General features: G+C 51.6%; 1 pseudogene; it reads left to right on the top strand.

Moving 5' to 3' along the window:
- LOC120846779 overlaps positions 1-5641 on the top strand; it is a 78842-nt pseudogene extending 73201 nt beyond the window's left edge.
- Positions 5642-13413: the final 7772 nt, after the last annotated feature.

Below are 13413 nucleotides of genomic sequence, written 5' to 3'. Positions count from 1 at the left end.
TTATCGAAGGAGCCGTCGCAGTCGGTGATGACTGGCAGATCCTCTTCGGCGATGCCCGGCGGCACGTGCAGTCCGGTGATAACCGTCGTAGAAGGTTCGGGTACGTACGGAAAAGCATCCCCTTTAGTGACCGCGCCGAGCGGAGCAGTTGCTCTGAGGGACGTAAGAACCTGCGTGAACAACAGTAGTGTTAGCTGCATGTCGCCAAGCGTGCCGGCTCCAAATCCCACGCAGTCAAAGTGCCGTGCGCCTATGTAGCCATCGACGAAGACACGTGGTGTCCCTTGCTCGAAGAAGATTGGCAAATCCAGTACGACGATCGACTTATCGAAGGAGCCGTCGCAGTCGGTGATGACTGGCAGATCCTCTTCGGCGATGCCCGGCGGCACGTGCAGTCCGGTGATAACCGTCGTAGAAGGTTCGGGTACGTACGGAAAAGCATCCCCTTTAGTGACCGCGCCGAGCGGAGCAGTTGCTCTGAGGGACGTAAGAACCTGCGTGAACAACAGTAGTGTTAGCTGCATGTCGCCAAGCGTGCCGGCTCCAAATCCGGAAGGAAGGGCTTTTGTTTCGGCGTACCGCGTAAGATAATCTGTGGCGACGATGATCCAGTGATTTCCCGACGTCGACGGCGGAAAAGGGCCAAGTAGATCCATTCCGATCTGCTGGAAGGGTGCCGTTTGCGGAGGAATTGACTGCAGGAGTCCGGCCGGCCTCGTTGGAGGTTTCTTTCGTCGCTGGCATTCATGGCATGATCGTGTGTATAGGTGGTTCGTTTTAGGGAGCTTGGGCCAGTAATACTTTTCACGAATACGGGCCAGTGTCCGGCTGTAACCGAGGTGTCCGGACGTCGGGTCGTCGTGGCAGGCTTGGAAGATCTCCTCTCGAAGGTCGGTCGGGATTACCAGCAGCCACGTCATGTTTTTGTTGCCGAAGTTCTCTTTGTAGAGAACTCCTTGTCTAATGGCGAAGGTCGGCAGGGCTCGTGAAAAAACACGTGGTATGGCACTCCCACGCCCTTCCAGGTGCTCCATTAGTGCGCGCAGCTCAGGATCGTCTCGTTGACGTCGGGCCATGTCGTCGGTGTTCACTGCGCCCAGGAAACACTCGTCGTTATCGTCGTCGCTGCTGTCGGAAGGTGTTTCGATGGGAGCTCTGGACAGGCAGTCGGCGTCGCTGTGCTTGCGGCCTGACTTGTAGACTACGGTCATGTTGAACTCTTGTAGTCGGAGACTCCATCGCGCAAGGCGTCCTGACGGGTCCTTGATGTTCGCAAGCCAGCAGAGCGAATGGTGGTCTGTGACTACGCGGAACGGGCTTCCGTATAAGTACGGACGAAACTTCGTGATCGCCCAGACGACCGCAAGGCATTCTTTTTCAGTCGTAGAGTAATTTCGCTCCGCCTTGGACAATGTCCGACTTGCGTAGGCGATGACTCGTTCGGTGCCCTCTTGTACTGGAACCAGTACCGCGCCAAGTCCTGCGTTACTTGCGTCCGTGTGAATCTCGGTTTCCGCATCCTGGTCGAAATGTCCAAGGACAGGAGGAGTCTGCAATCGTCGCTTCAGCTCGTCGAATGCCTGCTGCTGTTCCTCGACCCATTCGAACTTCTCGGCGTCCTTCGTGAGGTTTGTGAGCGGTGCGGAAATTTTGCGAAATCTCGAACGAAGCGCCGATAGTAGGCACATAGCCCAAGGAACGTTCGCACGGCCTTCTTGTCTCTTGGCGCTGGAAATGCTGCGACGGCGCGAGTCTTCTCTGGGTCTGGACGAATGCCTTCGTTACTAACCACGTGACCTAGGAACTTAAGCTCGTCATAGGCGAACCGACATTTTGACGGCTTCAGGGTGAGTCCGGCGGTCCGTATGGCGTGGAGAACAGCTCGGAGTCGTCGCAAGTGCTCGTCGAAGTCACCGGAAAACACTACGACGTCGTCGAGGTAGACGAGACAGCTCTGCCACTTCAGTCCTGCCAGTACGGTGTCCATGACACGCTGGAAAGTTGCTGGCGCCGTGCCTAGTCCGAAGGGCATCACGTACAGCCCATCCGGTGTGACGAAGGCTGTCTTCTCTCGGTCCCGTTCGTCGACTTCGATCTGCCAGTAGCCGCTCTTCAGGTCCATCGATGAAAAGTATCGAGAATGGCGCAGCCGGTCTAACGTGTCGTCGATGCGGGGGAGTGGATAGACGTCTTTCCTCGTCACTGCGTTCAGCTGCCGGTAGTCCACGCAGAACCTAAACGTCCCATCTTTCTTCTTAACCAGTACGACTGGGGAGGCCCAAGGACTGCTTGAGGGTTGAATCATGTTGTTGTTCAGCATCTCTTGAACTTGCTCCTGGATCACCTGCCTTTCTTTGACGGACACTCTGTATGGAGATCGGTGCACAGGGCGCGCTTCGTCCTCGGTAACGATGCGGTGCTTCGCAACGGCGGTCTGGCGCACCTTGGACGACGTCGCAAAGCAGTCGCGGTATTCGGCGAGGAGGTTAATCAGCTGACGTCGTTTCGGGCCCGGAAGTTTAGGGTCAATGTCGAGCTGCGCTGGCGATGTACTGTCTTGCTGAGGTGGCGAGGATTCGTCAGCAATGGCGGCGATTTCCGCGGAGTTTCGGAGTTCCTCGACGTGGCCAACGGCTGCCCCTTTCGTGAGGTGTTGCGCTTCGTTTCGGAAGTTCGTCAGGAGGACCACAGTGCGGCCATTCTGGAGTTCTGCTACCCCTCTTGCGACGCCTATTCCTCTTCCCAGGAGCAATTGAAGGTTGCCTTCTAGGACAACTTCGCCGCAGGTAGCTGTATCTGCCACGACGGGTACGACAATACTTGATCGCGGCGGCAGGTTCACGTGGTCGGTGGCGACTCGGACAGCGGCTGACCCTGTTTGGGGTTTCTCTGAAGGCGGAACAGGCTTCCGCAGCGTCAGTCTGTTCTCACCCAGGTCGATGACGGCGCCGTATTCACACAGAAAGTCCATGCCAAGAATGACATCTCGGGAACAGTCTTGTAGAACGACGAACTTTACCGGACACGTCTCGCCGTGAATTTCGACGCGAGCAGTGCACCTTCCGACGGGGTGATGAGATGTCCTCCTGCGGTTCGTATTTGGGGTTCATCCCACGGCGTCATGACTTTGCGAAGGCGGCGGGAGAGCCTTCCACTCAAGACCGAGTAGTCTGCTCCGGTGTCCACGAGTGCTGATGCGTTGTGGCCGTCAATGACGACATTTAGGTTATTGGACACCGCTGCAGGGGCGTCGTTTCGGTCTCTGGTAGCGTTCGAGTGGGGGCCCTCCGACGTGCGTGGAGGATCTTGGCGTCGGTCGTCTTCGGCAACTCCACCTCCAGGGGTTGCCGCGCCTAGTTTCCCCGGCGTGGAGCGAGGGGCGACAGGCTTTCACGTCGGGGTCGGTGCATCGGCGAAGCTGGACGTCGTGGCGAAGGTGACCGGAACTCTCGGCGGAACGCAGGCTCGGGGGACTAAGGTCGTCGGAGGTACTCGTCGATTTCCCGAGGGCGTTCACCATAACGGGGTCGCGGTTCGTTCGGGTGGAACCCGCGCAGCCCGAGTCGTCGGTATGGGCATCGGCGGTACACATGTTCAGCTTCCCCACAGTGGTAACACAGCGGGCGTCGGTCGGCCGTCCTCCAGACGTCTGTCTTCCTCGGCGCCTGATCTTCCATTCGTCGGGGGTACTGCGGCGTTGGGGCGTCTCTTCGGGGTGGCGACGTGGCTTGGCAGGGAGCTTGCGGCGGTCGTCGGGCCATCGCAGCGTAGCTCAACGTCGGTTCCTCCGGTGCCACCGTGGTGACGGGAACCTCTGGTTGGAGCGCCCGATGCACTCCTTCTCGGACAGCCTCGGCGATGGAAAGGGTTGGCGGACGGCTGGTAGTTGGCAGCAACGTTCGCAGTTCCTCCCGGACAACCTCTCGGATAATTTCCCGGATGTCCGGTGTACCCAGGGTGTTTTCGCCGTTAAGCAGTGTGGGTGCAGCGACGCCTGGATGTCGCTGGTAGTGGGAAGCACGTGCCTGAAGCGCGCGCTCGATGTTGGTTGCTTCGGCGATGAAAGCTTCGACGGTGGTAGGCGGGCTCCGCACAAGGCCACCGAAGATGTTTTCCTTCACACCGCGCATTAAAGACCCGCAGCTTTTTCTCTTCGGGAGCGGTTGGGTCGGCGCGATTCATGAGGTGAAGAACGTCTTCGACGAAGCTTGTGACGCTCTCGGTCGGCCCCTGGGTTCTCGCTCGCAGGAGTTCTTCATCACGCTGCCGTCGGTGCTGGTTGGCAAAGGTCCGTCGCAGCTCGGCCTGGAATTCTTCCCACGACGCAATGGACGCTTCGTGGTTCTCGAACCACGTGCGTGCCGTGCCTCCCAGAGAGAAGTAGACGTTCTGGAGGCACTGCTCCGGTGTCCATGCGTTATGGCGGGCAACTCGTTCGTAATGTTGCAGCCAATCTTCAACATCCTCGTGGACCTCCCCGTGGAATGGTGTCGGAGTCCGGGGTGAGACCGGAAGGTATACGACGGCGGCGGCGGACGGGTTCTGCGACGACTGGTTTTCCATCGTCGGCCTCGTTGGCTGCCTGGTCCGGGATGGCAGAAGTCTGTGTTCCGGGGGTAGACCTTGGGTGCGGCGACTGGATCGGGTCTCGATCTGGTCTTCGCTCGGGCTCGGTCCTCGGGAAGCTGGGTTCGTACTTGCACTGCGGGAACTGGGAGGGGAGCGCTGCACGGGCATGCGATTACCCCGCACCTCCACCAAAATGTCACGGGTGGTGACCAATAAACAAGAAATAAACAGGAATAAATGAACGTTTAATGTGGCGAACTTGTGCCAAAAATAAAAGGGTACAAAAGATAATAAGAGAGCGTCGCGGGCGTCGAAATCGGCGTTACAGCAGAGTCGAACGCTGGGGCGAAACTGACTCGACAAGGTCGCGGGCGGCCTCTTATCTAGAATGAGTCACTATCTCGAAGATTCGGCGGGGAAGGTTCGAGCGTAGCGCGCTTGGGGCGAGAATGAACACGCACTTTCTAGAACAACAGAAACGATAGAAGTTATGTTCGCATCAAGAATAAACGAGAACCTTCTGCAAGTCTGCGCGCGGCAATATCTTGACGCAAGGTTCGTCAGAAAAATCTATACATCAGCCATCACCCAACACGGGACCTTTGACACGCCCCTGTGCCAAAAAAGACCAAGTTGAAAAAGAAGACAAAGCTAGCAACCAAGGGACACAGGAAAGTGAAGCTCCTGGATGGATATCAATCATAAAGGCAGGTGCCAGTATAGCACTTGCACTTTTGGCAAAAATTGAAGCCTCCTGGGCGGGTACCCTTGCATTCATTATCCAGACAATGCTTCACCTTCTAGCAGGCTGTCAGTAGGATCACTCAACACAAGTGCGCATCGTTACCAACGAAGAGAAGCCTCTAGGTGTGGAACTTCAAGCGAATTCCAACACTGCGGCACAGCACGGCACAGGCGTGGTCCATTGTTTCCTTCGCTGCTTCAATGGAATGTAAACGGACTACGCACTCGACTTTCTGAACTGCGGCAATTCCTCGCAGATAAGAAAATTGATGTCCTGGCCCTTCAGGAAGCGAATGTCATGCCCGGAGAGATACGCTTATCACCTTAGGTGTTATATCATAGCGCGGCTATAAACCCAAATGGAAGATCAAGAGTCTCTATACTTGTGCGAGATGAAGTACATCACTCTGAGCTTGACCTTTCGGACCTCTGTTCACCATCTGAAGAGTATGTTGGAGTGACGATCAGAATGGGAAAGAATGAAACGAGAATTGTATCAGCGTACGTCACGCCACAAGGCCTCTGGGACACAAAGCCACTTGAAAAAATAAGTAACAGAAGCCGAGGAAACTTAATTTTTTGTGGAGACTTTCATGCTCACAATGAAATATGCGGTGGCACTTGCACGGATACGCGAGGACGTCAGATAGAGACAACGGCAGCAGCGTTTAATCTCCGAGCTCTCAACGACGGATCGGCTACATTCTCCCGACGGCACACAAAGGCGAGCACCCTGGACATTACGCTGGTCTCGGCAGAAATCGACGCTCTCTGGACTGTGGAGCCGGACACGGGCGGAAGTGACCATTTTCCAATCAACGTGATACACCCCAGAGCGGCTCCGAAGACCATCAAGGAGTGCAAGGTGGTTAACTGGGACCTTTTTCGCCAATACTTCACTTCCGCCGCAGATAGTAAAAGCTATACAGACATCACTACTTGCATTGCGGAGTGTTTGCAACGCGCAACCCGCATTGTTAAGATTCCAGCGACACGTCCCACACCTGACCTTGAGTGGCTTAATGTTTGAGCCACTTGACGACAAGCCCAACGAAGGGCACTGCATACGGACGCCTTATGGGATTGGGTACGATACAACCGCATGGATGCTTGCTTCCGTCGCCACACAAAAAAGCTGCAAAAGTGGCAGTGGAGTAGTGACTGTGCATCGCCGAGTGGCCCTGGGGGAGGAAGACGGGCGTGGGGGCTCGTTCGAGCTCTTAAAGGGGCCAAAATTCCGCGACATCCCATTACAACACTTGCAATCAAGACAGGTCAAATAATGATTGAAGCGGCGGAGCATCTGGCGGACGAGTTTGCTCGGTCCTCTACTACACAGCCTGTACACCAGCAAACATTGAATGCCCCGCAGTTCAGCAGTGTCCCTCCAGACAGCGAGAGCACATTGGCCAGCTACACCGACTTCACGTTGGCAGAGCTTGCGCACGCACTTAATTACACTAGAAGGAAGAGTGCTCCAGGTCCTTACGGTATAACGTATCAGTCTCTCCGAAATATAGACCCTGATTATCACCCCGACATTCTAGAAAAAACTCAACGCCATCTGGAAAGATGGGACACTCCCAAATACATGGAAAGAGTCAATAATCATTCCAATACCTAAACAAGGAAAACCATTGGACGAAATCTCATCCTACAGGCCTGTATCGTTAACAAGCTGCCTTGGAAAACTCCTAGAACGCATGGTTCTCCGGCGCCTTGCGTGGCTTCTAGATCGAGTGAATGCTTTCCCACCTTCGTTGGCGGGCTTTCGAGCAAGGAGGTGCACAGCCGATGCGATAGGAGACCTCCTGTCGACCTTAGAAGAAGCCAAATCCACTGGCCGAATGGTGCACTGTGTCTTTCTAGACATTAGTCGTGCGTTCGACACACTGCCTCATTCTATCATCATTCAGCGACTCAAGTACTTTGGTATCTGTGGTGGAATCCTCACATTCATAGAGTCGTTCCTCACTGGACGGAGCTTCACTGTCAAGATCCCTGGTGCAACTAGCACTTCACGTCCAATCACCAAAGGTGTTCCCCAAGGCAGCTGTACTCAGCCCCTTACTCTTCAACGTGGTGATGGCATCGCTTCCTCAATGCCTTCCAACCAACAACGAGACCCTCCATGTCGGCATGGCAATATACGCCGACGACGTTGCCATGTGGTGCGATGGTCCCTCCGAAAGTGCCGTAGCTATCCGAAATCGACTTCAAGTAGTCCTAGATGCTACGGCTCTGATGACTTCAAAACTCGGCCTGTCACTATCAGTAGAAAAAACCGCGTCGCTCCTTTACCGACCAATAGGACGAGCAGCCGAGCACGCACTGCGGCTCATGATTGATGGAACTCCTGTTAAGAGAGTTGGTAGTCATCTCTATCTTGGGGTGCAGGTGGATGACCGCGTGACCTGGAGACCTGAGGTTCGGAGGACTTTGGAGTGATGTCTTGAGCTACTACGAGTCATACGACATCTCGGAGGCCCTTTGTGGGGAGCGCCGCAACGTACTCTCCTACAACTCTACGAAGGTCTTATAATGTCGAGGCTCCTGTACTCCCTGCCCCTCCTAAACATAGGAAGGGCCCAGATTCGGAACATTGACACATTTCACAGGAAGGCGCTGCGCTGCTGCCTCGGACTTCCACCATCGTCAGCAAACACCCCGACCCTTGTTGCGGCAAAAGAATGGCCTCTATTGTTAAGACTTGAGGAGCGAGCTATGCGTCACATTGCTCGCATTAACAGTGTTCCTGCGGTGGACAATATTAATTCCCACCTGTTGGCCCGTAAAAATTCTCACCTCGGACAGCTGGCATCCAATATTCAGCACGAGATTGGAGCACCAGGGGAATATTTATATCCACCTCCCCCACATTCAAAGAGAGCGCCCCTGTTGATACAGGAAACACTACCAATTTTCCAAAGTAAGGCGAATGTCCCCACGTTAGTCGCCCGATCGATCGCGTTCGAACGCCTGGAGGAAGCTTACGGTGATTGGATCCACGTATACGTGGACGCCTCTGTTAATGCGATCAAGAAAACAGCAACTGTTGCTATTACTATTCCCGAAATAGACTTCGAAGTGTCTGGCCGGCTTAACTTCGAGGCATCATCAACTACTGCAGAACTTGTTGCTAACTGGGCAGTGCTTGAGTCCATTAAAAACATCACCCCGCCAACCAAAGCTGTGGTGCTCACGGACTCTAGAGGCGCACTACAACAACGTCAACGCCTCGAGAGGGCCACCCCTCTTTTAAATAGAGTAGCATTAACAGCTGCAACGGTGGAAGACCTTGGCTGGAGTTTGGCTCTGCAGTGGATTCCCTCCCATGTTGGAATTCCCGGCAACGAGAGAGCAGACGAGCTAGCTGCGCGGGCTCATAATGACGGTGGCCCTACATACATTTTAGATCGCTTTAATGAAGCACACAGTTTTATACGGGATACCATCCGCAAAAAAACACCCCCACACAGGGGTTGCGACAGGAAGGCCACCTCCAAGCATCCCACGCAAACTCCCACGTTCAGAGGCATCACTCCTTCACAGACTTCGAACTGGCGGCCCGCATACCGCAAAGCGTCTCCATATGTACTGCCGCAAGACAGATCCCGGATGCCCAACTTGTGGTGATCCTGAAGACACAACCCATGCACTACTTTTGTGTCCAACCCATGAGGATCTCCGAAAAGTGCTATTGCGATCCTACGCTGCAGTTGGACTTCCCCACTCCACTGCCCAAGAGCTTTTGAACCCCAGTGGAACGCGGGGAATAGTTGAAAATTCCTTTCGTGCTCTCCTCCAATATCGCCGGGACAGTGAGCTCTCCGATCGACTCTGATGTTCGCAGACACAAAACAAAACTTACACGACGGATCTAGGACAAGTATTCAACGTTTAAATTCACGTATGCGAGTGAATAGGTAGCACAGCAAGTTAGCGACATTCTGATCTGGTGCGGAGCCGAGATGGGAACCTCCGCGGTACATTGACGGACTTTGCCATCTCGGATCGGCACTGCGATGGGAGTGGATGCTATCTTCCTGCTCGCTGTGGAGTCATTTTCTCACAAGCCCCATTCTAAACAAGCCGTTGGCTTTTGGACGACAATGCATCAGATGTTCGAACTTGTACATAACCATTTCTTCTTCGTCTTTCCTTTATTTACCCATCTCCCAAAAAGCCAGGTAGCGACTTGCCCCTGACTGGAGGCCCACATATCTCCTGGCTCCCCCCTTTCTCTTTACCCCAAAATAAACAAACAAACAGATCCGAAGAAACGCCGTCTGCATAACGATCACCCGAGTCCAGGATTGTCGATGGAGAATAGAGGTTTACTTTTGGTGGCTGGCGACGCCGAGATTTACAAAGCCAATCTGTTCAAACAAATAAATATTTGTTCACACAGGTCCGTGAAGTGGTGCCTAGCGCTAAAATTCAGCCAAACTTTCCGAGGTATTTCTCCTCCTGCGCCCTTTCATTTTACTTGGCCAAGTTTGCCGAAGACAAACGACAGGTTTAATTTGTGATAATGTAGTGATTGCACAGGCGACCTTCTCGGAGGCCGAGAAGGTCGAGAAGGTTCTGTGGTGAAGTTCGTGGAGTGTATGTAAAAGGGTGCCCAAATAAACTTGTCTTTAGCTGTGTTAGAGACGTGTCCTCGACTGTTCATTTTTCTTCTACTTTGAAATTTCGTCTTTTCCTGCCTCAGTCTCGGGCTAAGAACATTAAGGTTTAATTTGGCGGGCCGGTGACTTATATCACATGTTGAGTAAGCAAATGTTCGTATGAAAATAATTTACTTCCTAGGGCTAATATCGCGAAATGCTGGTTATGAGTACTTTAGCAGGGTTGGTAATTTAAAAATTTTGCTACTCGTATTGTGGGAGAAGCGCTAAGCAGATTCACTGACCCTCAAACTCACACTCACACTCACACCAGAAAAACGGTCATTCACGTCACGCTGACTTTCAACTCAAATTGTATTTACGTCTTCTTTCGTTTTTCTTTTACCCGTTTTAAAATTGTCATCTCACTTCGTTCTCTTCTGTACAAAACAATTAGCAATGTCTATCGCACATTACCTTCGAGAATCAAGAAAAAACAAATTTTTTTCGTTAGCGTTATGGATGGACTGCTAACACAGGTGTCACTTTTTTTTATGACGTGAGCTGCCTCTATTATCTTACGTGTTAACTGATGATGGTTCTTTGCGATTATGGTGCTATTTTCGAAGTCCGCGGCGCACCCACAGTCACGGCAGTGAATGCCCAAAAGTCCTGAGTTAGCTAAACATGACTTTTGGGCATTCACTGCCGTGACTGTGGGTGCGCCGCGGACTTCGAAATTAGCACCATAATCGCAAAGAACCATCATCAGTTAACACGTGAGATAATAGAGGCAGCTCACATCATAAAAAGAAGTGACACCTGTGTTAGCAGTCCATCCATAACGCTAACGGAAAAAGAATTGTTTTTTCTTGATTCTCGAAGGTAATGTGCGATAGACATTGCTAATTGTTTTGTACAGAAGAGAACGAAGTGAGATGACAATTTTAAAACGGGTAAAAAAAAAAAAAAAACGAAAGAAGACGAAAATACAATTTGAGTTGAAAGTCAGCGCGACGTGAATGACCGTTTTTCTGGTGTGAGTGTGAGTGTGAGTTTGAGGGTGAGTGAATCTACTTAGCGCTTCTCCCACAATATGAATACCCAACTCGCCCGAGCATCCATTCTAAGAAATTTGCTACTCGGCCTGTCAAAATAGGCTCGAATACAGAATTAAATTAAATAAATAAAAGAGGTCGATACTATACTACTTGTTTATATCAATTATCGGCGTCATTACACGATACGTTTTTAGTCTGCGAAGTTCACTAAAAGTTTAGTGCCCACGAAAACCAAACAGTGAGTATTAAGCTCGCGAGTTCATCCGTTCTGCTTGATTAAGCACATTGCTAATCAAGCTATCGATATGCTTCTTTGCATTCACGTGTTAGCCTCTTTATTATTTCATTTTTCTGGAAACTAATATCATCGGATACGGCCAAAGACGATGTCAATCTTCCATGTACATTAGTCAGGCGTTTCGCAACCGACCTTACTCAGATACCATAATAAGATACATCAAACGAGTTTGTACAAAAAGCCCGCAATTCAGGGCCGAAAACACTTCGTAGTCCTCAAAGTGGCTCAATGCCACTGTTTTATTGATTGTGCGCTACAAGGGAAATAATTGTATCACGAAATTAAGCAAAAATCACGTAAAACAGAAACAAAGCCGCGTGCACGTTGAAACCGAAACCAACTAAATTGAAGCAACCTAAAGTGGCGAGTGCGTCAGCGCCCTCTATCCGCCGGTGAGGCAACTACAAAAATGACATGCCCGTTACGCGAACAGCTGACGGCACCTCCGATGACTCCCCACAAGGCGTGCACCTGTTTGGACACGTTGTCTGGATGCGCTGGCGTCTTTGCACATGTTTACTCCTTCCAGCGGCGCTATATACACGTACACCGTCGACATATCTTCCGACGTCGGCGTTCCGTTTTCGGCGTGACTATTTCGCCGTCCAACGCTATTTAGGCGCCCACTTCTACGCTACACCAAGTGATCGAGCATCTTAATTCGCTTTGTCATCTGTACTAATTAGCCACAATGATTAAACACTTCAATTAGCCAGCCTAATTAGCTCAGTCATCCTTCTTAATGTGCTTAGTCATCCTTCTTAATATGCTGAGTCATCCTTCTGAATATGTGGAGTCATCCTTATCAAAGTGCTGAGTCATCATATTAATTCGCTTAGTCATCTACTTAGCTCACTTTGTCATCTCCTTAGCTCACTTTGTCATCCCCTCAAATCGCTTAGTCATCCACTTAATTCGCTTTCACTCCTCTTAAATGAATTTGACTCCTTTTATTTCACTTCGATTTCTCCTAATTAGCTTTGTCGTCCTTCTTAATTAGCTTTGACTACTCATACTTCTCTGTGATTCGTCTTAATTCACTTTGATTCCTCTTAATTCGCTCTATAGTCCTTCTTAATTCCCATTGATTACTTTTACTTCTCTTTACTTACACTTAATTCGCTTTAAATCCTCGTAATTCACTTTAAATTCCTTTTAATTCGCTTTGTCATCCTTCTTAGTTTCATTGCGCCCGATTCGCCTGAGTGGCCCCGTAAACTTTTTGGTACCTTTTGTTACAGTGTTCTAGAGGGTGTAGTGGCAGGAGCGGCGCCCGCTTACAATGAAGCGCGTGAAGACGGTCGATGTAGATACCGCGAGTGGCGCTGGAGTTCTGTGCCCTAGGAGAATTAATGGCACGTGTGCAATGAACGAAGAGGACGACGAGGGTGACGCGGTACGCTTCTCCGAAATGTAGCACCGTAGAACTTCTTTCGCAGCTATTAAGCCTGCAGCCCAAGTGATGGCGTTGCTGAACGATGTGTCATAAAGCCCCTCGATGTGTTTGTGTTTGTCTTGCAAGTAGCGTCAAATGCGCCAGTGCACGAGGCTTGTGTCTCGAGCGGCCCTTGGAAGCAAATGGCGGCGCAGCACTGAAATGAACGGCTCTTGGAAGCGAATGGCGGCGGAGCACCCGCTCGTGGCACGTGTCTCGCGCGTTCCTACAACAATGGTTGGCGGTACTTGAAAGCGTGAATTTTATCAAGGGACTTTAATGTGTCAGTACTTGGGGGGGGGGGGGGGGAAGGGGGGAGTCGATATTAATTAAATAATCTTCCTGAAAACAACGGAATATTTCAAGTAGAGGATAGCACACACTCTAGAGGCATTAGTCCAAAGGCAGAACTACAATTTACTATACTTCGTATCACCTTATGTTGTACCGCAGCAAAGGCTAGAAGCGCGAGCTCATAGCGTTGGCAGCTGCTCTTAATTCACGAGAGCCTGTGCCACCGAGATGTGCCCCAGAGCAAAAAGCTCGCGCTTGTAGCCTTTCCTGCAGTACATCATAAGGTGAAACAGAGCATACAGAACAACATTAGCAGTTGTTTCGCACCGCGAAAAGCTCCAGTCAAACCACAGTAGTAAGCGCCTAACAGCGCTGATGATGGGGCTGACGGGGACGCGCTCC

The sequence above is a fragment of the Ixodes scapularis genome, unplaced genomic scaffold (assembly GCF_016920785.2).
Source record: "Ixodes scapularis isolate PalLabHiFi unplaced genomic scaffold, ASM1692078v2 PGA_scaffold10__122_contigs__length_95168666, whole genome shotgun sequence".
Classification (NCBI taxonomy): Eukaryota; Metazoa; Arthropoda; class Arachnida; order Ixodida; family Ixodidae; genus Ixodes; species Ixodes scapularis.
Note: the sequence above shows the minus strand (reverse complement) of the source record. Positions and strands in the feature narration are given on the sequence as shown.